The following is a 10,946-nucleotide window of genomic DNA, read 5'->3' as shown; positions in this document are numbered from 1 at the left end:
TTTCCTAAAAATCCTTACTCACCTGCCTATCTACCCATACCCCACACCCACACTTAGTTTCCATCGCTCTGGACCCACCTGTCATTGTCTCTAGGTCGCCCTCACCATGTTCATTGCTCTGGCTCGGCCAAGGATGCCGAGAGAGAAAGAGAGAACGAGAGAGAGAGCGCCGACCGCGCTCTGGACGGCGTCGACGCGTGGCCTCGTCGTGTCACACGCTGAGCTCGTTTTCTCCTCGTCCCAACCGCGTCACCCTCCTTTCTACTCCCTCCCAAAACTGATCAGCTCGAGAGGGAGAGCCTCTGCCTCTCCGCCGCTCAAGTTCTTGCCGCCGGCCGCAAGGATGACAACCGTCGCCATCGCCGTTTGAGCCGCGGTTGTCTCGATATCTTGTTCGTTCCCTTGTCTCCTCTCAGTGCTGGTTCCATCCCCCTTAAGTTCAGTCGATTTCATGCAGTGGATATTCGGGAACGCGGACCTCGCCATCGCTGTTCTGAGCAAGCCCGGAGCGCCGCCGTGGATCGCGCCGCTGTTCCCGTCAAATCCGGTGGATCTTAGGCCGAACCGTCGCGCCACGAGAGTTGCCAAGATGCCAGTAGCAAGCCCATCGAAGGAATCGAGCTGAGGCGTCGCCATCGAGGAGATCGAGCCCTTCTTCTTCAACTCCGGCCGCCGACCGTGGTCGTCGATTCCTTGATCCCGGGTGAGCTTCGGCGCAATTCCTCACTCGTGTAGCATCCTTAGATGGTCTTTGAGCCGTTTCACTCTTTTTCTGGCAGCCCGGAGACCGGATGGTGATCGTCACCGTTGCCATGCCGATTTCCGCCGCCGCCGGGCCGTCTTCTCCACTGTCACCGCTGTTCAAGCCACTCCAAGCCGCGATCAAGCTTCGGTGAGCGTCGTAGTACATGAAATAAACACATGCATGCATCCATTTGATCACTACATGGCTATAGGCGCACATGCAGTAGCAGCCTGTGCACAGCCGCCGCTCGGACTCGCCGCCGGCGTTACTCCGATGTCCGCAATCCGAGAAAAGTAGAGAAATGGAATCGCGAGAGCGTGCTCTTCATTTCATATTTTTACCTCAACCTCAAACGAGCCACCGTTTGCTGCTGGCAAGCTTGAGATCGAGCTCAGCCATGGCTAGCCCTGTTTCAGCTCGAACCAGGGACCTCTGTGGAGAAGAAACAAAACTTTAGGTACTACTTTGTAAAACTACCTCACACAGAGAACAGTCACAGGATCGCGGGTTGATTTCTAAAACCCCAGGGACCTTTCTGCATATTGGTCTCTCACTGCCACGTGGACCCCATCCTTTAAAATCTGGGAAATGATAAAAGAAATACTCAAACTAATATATGTTTAACAGAAAAATGCACAAGCTTGTAAAATCCATATAAAATCAAATATAACTCTTTTTGAGATGATTCAAATTTCTGTGAACTCACCAAGTTATGAATTTAAGGTTATGAAATAAAAACTTGCACTCACAGTACACATTTCACCTCTAAAATTTATCTAAGAAAAATTATACATAAAGCATGCATAAAGTTATAAAATGCTTACAAAATTCATTTCAACTCATTTTAGAGCAAACTTAGTTTCTACAGATCCACTAACATGTTCTCTAAAAACAAACTAAAGTAAAACATATACACACTTTACATCAAATGCCTCTAAACTATTATAATTAAAATAACTAGTTTTACATAACCTGAACTTTAGAAGTTTATATAAAATTCATCTTATATCCTTTTTGAGTAAACCTAAGTTCTGTAGAACCACCAAAATATGTATTTCCAGATTGTAAAATAAAAGTATATACTTAATGTATAACAAAAGCCTCTAAATATTTATGCAAGTAATAACCAATTCATCTTTTGTCCAAATGGAGTGAACCAAGTTTCTATAGAACCAGCAAATTGTGAGCTTCAACATAGTAAAATGAAATATGGAATTTTCTGTACTAAGTTATAGCTCTAATCTTTAAATAGATAACCTAGGAGTTAATCACCTAGTAATGGTTAAGCAAAATATATCTATAGAAATATTTAAAATGCACTCTAGCTATGAATAAACCAAAATAAAACTTGTTAGACCAGAGAGGTCATAGTTCAAACCTTAATTCCCAAAGACTTTGCAAACTTAACTCATATAACAATTTCTAGGTTGGTATGTTAAATAACTAACATAGAACATCCCTATTTATAAAATGTGTAGTAAAATAATATAAACTCTAAAATTATGAATTAAGATTATATTAGTTAACTAAAATACTCATTTTAAATATAACTAGCAAGATGGAGCAAGTTCTAGACCTAAATCTCCAAAGCCATGTACACATAGACACTATACGTCTATAACACGGTACAACTTGTAAAATACATAAAGAATTCAGATTAACTCCAAAAATTGTGAAACCAAATGTGTTAGTTTGAGAAAACACTTCTTTACACCTCTGTGAAGTCAAAATTAATAAACATCACTTTGCAAAAATATTTTATAAACTGCCTAAGTAAATACTACCCTATACCGATGTAAACTTCTAAAATTCATAATTCACAAATAAAAAGAGATAAAATAGAAATTCTTTCACCTAAATTCATCTTAGACCAGTACATATCCACTGTGCACAAATCATGCATTTTAGAGCATTTTGGATTTTTCGCATAATTCGATGTTTAATGGCATAACGTGTACTTTATATAGATAATTTCTTAAGCGGTGAAGAAGTGATTTAGGTGCTGACATTTTCCAGTTACAAGGCAAGTCCCACCTCCCTCTCTCTTTGATCAAGTTGATCCTATGTTTTGGAGGTTATTGAAAATGTTTGCAAATCTTGCATGTCAATTGTACACTAATAAATTAAAATTTTGTTAAACTTGTTAGACCAACACCCATTACTTGCATTATCACCTTAACCTCACATATATCCATATCCCTCATTCCTAACCTTAATTAGGAATTATATCCTATTACTACTTGGAATATGAGTTACATTATCACTAGTTTACTTATATTGCTTAGCCAAGCTTAGAATAGTTTTACTTATCTCTTGGGCTCATATTAACATGGAAAATGATTTTATTAAGATTCTGGACAAAGATGATTAAATGAAGTATTTGACAAATAAAATGATGGAAAACATGGATTTTAGGTTTGGGTCTCAAGTGGTGCATATATGGTGATTAGTTGTGTACCGATAGGGGGAGAGTGTGCCCAAACCGTCCTAAGGACTTCACTCAATGTCAGTTCATTTCGTATACAATACAACCACATATGCTAGTATGGGATAGCCCAAGATTACTAAATTATTTATGGTTTAGCTTTACATTCTGGTAGACCGGTGTGTATGAGTTCGGATAACTCAGATGAACTTTCTATTTACCCCGACGTGGTAGTTTAGGTGACTAAGTCTGTTCAATACAATGGTATTGTGCCACGTGGTGGGTTCCCGTTGCGGCCGCCACTTAAGTTTAAGGCGTGGGCCCGCCACTTAACAGTTCTAGGTCATATAATGTGTATGGCTTATGATAGAGAGACATGTATCGTGCTGGTGTCTAAATCATGAATTTTGGAACAGCTTTGTTGCAGGTAATAAATCGTACCATGCTCTTGCATGATTATTATTTCGTATCATGTGGGTAAAGTATACAAACTCTGCAGAGTAAAAACTAATCGATTAGACATGCTCGTGGTCATGAGCGGCGTGTGGATATGCATTGAGTATTGACTTGTGTTTATTCTTCTAAATGCTGAAATTTACCTTCAAATTATGTTGAGATTTGAGAATGATCTCCTTGCTACCATGGATGGCAATGAGGTGCATATTTACACATGATTAATGCCTACTTTGATGTCCATATGCTAAGTATTAGCTTGCTGAAATTTATTTGAAAGTAAATATGATTTGAAAGTGTTTTATGCAAATAAAACTTGCTTTATGCTAAAAAGAACCATATTATACCTTCCTTGATTATATGCCTTACAAGTAGGGTGTTAGACTTGTCTTGGTGCTTGCCAGTACGTTATTTCTAATAATGTGCTGACTCTTGCTATTGGATTAACTATTTGTTTGTAGGTCTTAGACTTAGTCTTTCGAGTGACGCGGGTAATCGTCTGCTTCTTCTAGGACTTGAACTTAATGGGGGTAAACCCCTAATCGGTGTGCTTGTGGTTTGGGTAGACAAGTTTCCGTTGTTCTCTCATATATATATTTGGCCGGTCGGCCTATGTAACTATTAGGTTGATGTAAGTCTTCAAGTCCCTTTCGTCTTAAATGTGTTTGCTATGTATGTCCATGCTTAAGATGAAAGTGTGAATCTAGTGCACATCGTGAATCTAGTGCACATTCTGGGAATTAGATTCATATGAGTATGAGTTAAGAATATTTGAGATGTTGTAGATCTTTAGCTATTTTGTCAAGTCTCCTAAATGTGTAACACATCTGGTCGTGGCCTTCGAGTTGTTTAACGGGCGCATCTCAGTTTGAAGTTGACGGGCAGGTTAAAGGCCCCACAATATTTTCAATATTCTTCTATTAAGACGTCGGATATTTTATTATATTTGTTTGATGACTTGAATTATTTACTTTATCCCTTAAATATAATGAAAGGTCGGAGAGCCTACGACCTACCCGCGGCCTACAGCTTCCGTCAACCCGCCTTCGTTGCGAAGTTTGTCTCCCTCCTCATCGCTGACGCCCAGGACGTCCCCACGCTCGCCTACCAGCTCCTCCTCGTCTCATCTGCTGCATGCCTCCTCCGCTTCATCGGCAGCCACATCACGCGGCAGGTGGAGGGGACTGTGCTTATGCACGTCACCCTCGCAGACAAGCAGGAACACGCGCTGGCAAGGGAGGTTGTGGTCGCCATCAAGGCTGACGCGGGTGGGACGTTCCGTAGATTCGCGGTGGTTGTTCTACTGTCTGTGGAGGTTTAATGACGACGCCGTGGGCATGCTCTGGGACGCTGTTTATTTTCTGTTAAGGAGATCAGTACCTTTTCAGTCTTCAGGGTGTGAATATATACAAGATATGTTGATATAACCTGTAGAAGACTCATTTATTTTGAGTACTCCAGTAGCTATCACTCCTCGCTAGGTCATATATATAGTATGTTTCTGGTAATTTTGATTGAACTAATTAATGATCTGTGACTGTTGCATGTATAGTTTGTAAGCTGCAACCAGTGAGTACTACACATGTAAATATGGTTCTGTTCAGAAATTTTTCTGGTTGTACGTAAATTATAATTATGCAGTTCAGGTTTACTGGTTGTACACATAAAAATATGGTTATGTTAAAAAATTTACTGGTTGTACATGAATTATAATTATGTAGTTCAGGTTTATGAGTAGTACACATGAAAATATGAGTTGGTATTCGCATTTTGAATTTTCTGTTAGATTGCAAACTGGTTATCGGCGTAACACATGCGAATGCGCATATAGTGAATAAGTAATCAATGGCGGTGTATGACTGACATTCTGTGGTTGAAATTTATAGGAGATGGGACAGTCTTTTCCATCCAACGTGGCAAAACTGAAGAAAACCTTGATAGTGCTAAAACTTGAGGGTCCTGAAGTCTCATGATATGCTCGTCTGGCCATTGGTGAATATTGAAACAATTATATTATTTGGAATTGTGTCCTGTACCAGACTGTAATTGCATGCTCTATACTTTCTGCTATCAGTTGGTGTATGCATTGTGTAGCTCCTCAACTAAAAGACCCTGTGGGATATGTTATTGGCCATTTCATTAGAATAATCCTTTTTTATGACGATCTTGCTATGTACTGACAATTAGCCATGAGGTTTATAAAGCTTACCGTGTATTTAGATGCAAGTGTTCATGAAACTGAAAGCACGGCTGTAGGAAATAATCGAAATGGGTGATTTGGATCATCATGCCATCAGAAAACAACCCAAAAGAAAGAAAATAAAAACCTGAAAAAACTGGGGCCTTTGTCCAGTAGCAGCAATAGAGCAGGACGAAGAGTGAGTAGAAAAAAATGAAGAAAATCCATATGCGTACATTGCAACAATGTAGCCTGAAAACATAATATCCTGATATCACTCATCGTGATTCTGAACATTGAACAGTAATACAGTGCAGGAGTTGAGTACTAATTGTCACCTAACTAATATTTTCTCTAACACCAAAATATTAATCAAAATTGAGCCAAGTACAGTGAATATACTAATATCCATAATTTGTTTAAATTATAAAAATAAGAATACGTCTGAAATATTTAGATGCAGTTATTTGTAAATCCTGCTGTTATTATTCTCCCGGCCAAACACCCTTCTCGCCACCTGCCTATTTCTTGTATGTTGGGATTTTGATGTTATCATTCAATACGGAGCCAACCAAAATTGCCGCTAGCTTGCGTCTGAAGATGTCTATATCACCTTGTATAGTATGCAGATGTAGTTTTTTAGCCTTAAATTTGAATTGATGGGTTTACATACATGCTTTTGTAGTAAACTACATACCTGCTTCAATTTTGTGGTTGACTTTCATCCATTCCAGTGTTCCATGCACTTCAGCATGAAGAGACCACACTACACTGGCCAAGGTCACCTGTGACGGGCCCAAACCCTCATCTTTGACGGCTTCGCGCATGGTCAGTGATCAGTGGTCACTGGTGAGTCCAGTCACCTTTGACGGGTGGCCGGCCGTCACAGGTGACACCCACCTCTGACGGGCAAGTTACTAGAAGGCCGTCAGAGGTGTTGGTCTCCGCTAGCCTTGAGCGAGTTAGGACCCGTCACAGGTGACTCATCTCTGACGGCCCTTTAAATAAAGGCCGTCAGAGGTTGAGGTCTCCGTAGTTAGAAGCTGTCACAGGTGATCTACCTGTGACGGCCCCAAAAGTAAAGGCCCGTCACAGGTAGGTCACCTCTGACGGGCCTTTATTTGCTAGTCCGTCACAGGTTATGTTACCTTTGACGGATTTTTGTTCTGACCCGTCACTGATGAGTTAATTCCAGAAAAAAAATAAATGCTAAATATTGGCTAGCCTCAGGATTTGCTAGCCATGCCCTCTGAAAAATAGAAACATCACAGATATATTCCAGTCACAGATCCCCAACAACACATATATGCAGATCACTGCATATAACATCACAGATACATCACCCCCCCAATATAACATCACAGATCCCCAACAACACATATATGCAGTTCAAATGCCACAATTTTGCACAGCAAATTCACACCCCTTGAAAGCCACAATTTCGGTCGTTGCTCATAGAACCGCATATATACTTACCAAATGGATTAAAGCCATGATGTCATCGACCTGCACAACCTGTCAATAAGGAAAAAAAAAAAGGAGAAAACAGATGAGACGTACAACATAAATCGTAGTTGATCAAATGTGATGACAATTTAGTAAAGTACCATAAATATTGCACATATGAAAGTAAATTACATTGCACTCTATAAAAACATAATTTTTTACATCGCCAGAAATTATAAAAACATCTTTTTTACATCACAATAAATTATCTAGCCAAGTTCATGAGTCTATTTGGCATGAAAACGTCCTTTCTTGTTCATTATTTCTGCAAGAATAAAGGCACACAATTCGCCTCTGATAGCGGGGGGGTTGATGGGTGAGATCTTGAAGCCAGCTCTACCTTTCTGTTTAATAAATAAGAGGTTAATTAGCACGTTTTGAATAGCAATGTAGATATTGAAATGAGCTTATTCGCCATTAGCAACAACCTCAGGGTCGAAATCTTTCACCTCTCTTAGAAGTGTTGACATGTTGTGGCACACGTGGAAACCACATTGGTCTCCGATCTGTTGTGCGCATGCAAACTTGGTGTCATGATAAAGTTCGTTCTTGCCCTCCTTGTGCCTACCACCCTTTTCCACATATGGGCCCCAAGCCATATTTAAGGCCTTGGTGATTTCACTGAAATCATAATCTTTGGACTTATTGGAGTTAAGGTAGGTAACCCTACTCCACTTAGGTACGATGACTAGGAGAATCCAATGTCGCCTGCGCAGTGGTTATGTAGCGTTAGTACTAAGAACCTTAACTTCAAAAACAATATACACGAAGGGTATTGTCCTCTTACTCTTGGTTGTGTGCGCACATGATGTACTCCTTGTCTTGATGGGCCCATAAACACCGGTTGACATAGTCAACCACCTCAGTGGAGCTCTGTTATAAATTAACCTCATTCACCATGGATGGATCAAGGAACCCAACCTGATTACCATGGCGACGACTCTCGATCCAACACAACCTTAAAATATTTACGTATTAGAACTAATTTAATTAGGAGATATAGTCCAGTCATATCACAAGTATAGAAGGTATGCACTTACAAGGAGTAGCATTTTAGAAGACCAGTGTCCAACTTCCGGATCCTGAAAAGGTCGAAGAGGTCATCAAAGCCTATAGTTATATAGGCAGGCGACGATAGGAACGGCTGGTGGTCGTGATGTCCAACTATGGATGACTCCCTCATTTTCCGCTTGGCATTGCTTAGCTCCATGTATTGCTTATGTAGCTCTCGGCAAGCAATACCCATCACAGCTAACACATTGTCCTCCACCAATGGCATGCCTAGCTCAAATTGGGCTGGCGCCCTCACGACCTTCCCCGATTTGCTCACCGGCATCGACGTCGCAGCCTTGCCCCTTTTTGGCTCCGGCGCCAACTCCCCGACCTTCCCCTTGCTTCGTTCACGCTTCTGGCCCTTGACAAGTGGTGGGGAGCTATCGGCCTTTCTTGTGGTCTTTATTGGAGCCAAGCTTTGAGCTATATCTGCCAAGTCCATATCAGCTCCACCGGGAGAATGAGGTACTGACAATGCCGGTCCACGGGGAGCCTCAATTGATAGCTTAGACTTGGGAGGTGTAAGCTCCGTCGGTCGACTTGGACGAGGAGTCATCTTCACAACTATGTCTTCTTTGGGCCATTGTATGAATGTCTTGCGCGCATCGCCCAAAGTCATGATTTCATCATTTGGGGGCACGGGCAGCGGATAGCCTGACCAGGTGTCCTTTACTGTATCGATGGACACCTTGGCATACCCAGCTAGCAGGTCTGCGCCGTGGACCTTGTCTGTAACCGAGGGCTTGAAAGCCATGCCCTCAGCGACTTCAGGAGCGAAAGTTGGGTGGACTCTCGCTAGTAGGACACACTGTGCTGCGCCCTGCATAAGGTGAAAGTTTGAATTTAATATTGGAATGTGTAAATGTCTTTTATTAGATATGGATCGGATAACAATAATTACCTCGATGTGGTCCACTGCAGCTAGTGGTGCGATCGGGAGACCAGGGGCCGGCACCTCTGTGGATGCACAACTACTCCTATGCTGTGACGGACTCGCGTCGTGTTGTACACGAGGAGTTGGTTGCACAGCAGGTGTTGTGACTCGGGGTATATTCATGTCGGCGAGCACCTTGTTAACCCTTTCTTCCACCCTTGCATTCATGCTAGCTTCTAGTTCTTGAATGACCTCAACCTTAAGTTCGGCCTTCAAACGAGCGTCCCTCTCTTCCTTGGAGACTTTCCGTTTCCTGTATTGGGAGCTGTACTGAGGGAGTCCATGCTTCCAGGGCACATCGCTACCAATTCCCCGAGTTCGGCCAGGATGTTCTTTGGTTCCGAGCGCCTTTGTGAGGATGTCATCTTCGCGCCTCTTCGGCGCGGACTCAACCTCGCTTTGTGAAGCTTGTTCAGCAACCAAGCCCAACTAGAAAAGAAGATAGTCGTTTATACGAACTTGTACTTTATACGAACGGAAATTAGTTAGGTTAAGTAGTGAACTCACCAGTTCCTGATAGACGACGGCATCACTTTTGTTCTCAAATGTGACAGAGCCGTCCGGGTTGACCTTACCCCTTGCCCGCGCCCAGTTGCGAGCTCTTTGTTCAGGGATGTCTGAAAACGGGGCAGGTACATTCGCTGCTGCAGCGGCTGCATCTTCTTGGGCCCATATTGCCTCCTTGCCGATGTACCCTGCGGTGCCCAGCCGATGCGGGTGCTCATTCCGCTGTTGCAGTACGCGATGTGCCTCGCTGGATTCCCTAAACTCTTGGGTGGTCTTGAGAGAGCAGAATTCCTCCCACACCGCTTCGGTTATTTGAGGGTATTCATCGAACGGCGTATGATTGCCGGGCGGGTTGACATACTCGGTGAAGAGCTTCGACTTCCAATTCTTCCAAGCTTTGCCCATCTTTTGGAATGCCTTCCGCTTGAGCCTATCCTTTGCTTCGGCTGGAAATGTGAACCATTTCTCCATTGCCGTCCAAGCTCGCTCTTTCTCGGCTTCTGTGACCTTCCCGATATCTTTATGGAGGATCCCGAAGTTCTCACGTGCCGCTATCCCGCAGCAGTTAGACCATCTTCCAATGACAGTCCTGGGCGCCGTGGGCCTACCACTAGCGTCAACCTCTCTTATAACTTGCACTGTGGTCGGCCATATATTTTGTGACCGCGGATTTCTACTAGACCTACTTGCACTTGTCTCGCCCGACATCGACGTATGTTGTTCCTGCGGCAATTCTGCAGCACAAACAGAAGGCAATATTTGCTAAGGGGTGCTAGCTAAAATTTATGTGGTCATGTGGTGAAAATTTATCCTATAAATTACCATGAATTTCGGGTTGTTGGACCGCCGTTGTCGCGGGATGACCTTCGGCAACTGCCTCTGTGGCTGGGTTTGCTTCTTCCTGGATCCTCGCAGGTGTTGGGGAGGGCGGGTTTGCGCCGGGCGTTGACATGGTTTAACTTTCGCGAAAAAGATTATAAATTTCCTACCATTAGACTAAATAGCATTAGATCCAATGTAATACGGGGTATACTATGAAAGATATGGCCTCAGTTTTGCTGAGAAATATGCATCAATTACAATCATTTGCATGAAGGGATAAAAAAGAGAAAATCATAACATCAAAAGAGCAAGTGCAGAAAAT

The 10,946-nt window shown here is 42.7% G+C and overlaps 2 long non-coding RNA genes across 2 annotated transcripts; one reads left to right on the top strand and one right to left on the bottom strand.

Annotated features, from left to right (window-relative positions):
- The first annotated feature begins 263 nt into the window (after positions 1 to 263).
- On the top strand, positions 264 to 4,428 carry LOC107280871 (uncharacterized). The gene is made up of 5 exons (XR_001545828.3): positions 264 to 376; positions 458 to 703; positions 780 to 892; positions 2,713 to 2,768; positions 4,085 to 4,428. It is a non-coding gene; the product is annotated as an uncharacterized lncRNA (long non-coding RNA).
- Positions 4,429 to 7,426: 2,998 nt separating this feature from the next.
- On the bottom strand, positions 7,427 to 8,184 carry LOC136356458 (uncharacterized). The gene is made up of 3 exons (XR_010741283.1): positions 8,096 to 8,184; positions 7,737 to 8,016; positions 7,427 to 7,652 (listed from the first exon to the last, which is right to left on the bottom strand). It is a non-coding gene; the product is annotated as an uncharacterized lncRNA (long non-coding RNA).
- Positions 8,185 to 10,946: the final 2,762 nt, after the last annotated feature.

This window comes from Oryza sativa, chromosome 5 (assembly GCF_034140825.1).
Source record: "Oryza sativa Japonica Group chromosome 5, ASM3414082v1".
NCBI lineage: Eukaryota > Viridiplantae > Streptophyta > Magnoliopsida > Poales > Poaceae > Oryza > Oryza sativa.
Note: the sequence above shows the minus strand (reverse complement) of the source record. Positions and strands in the feature narration are given on the sequence as shown.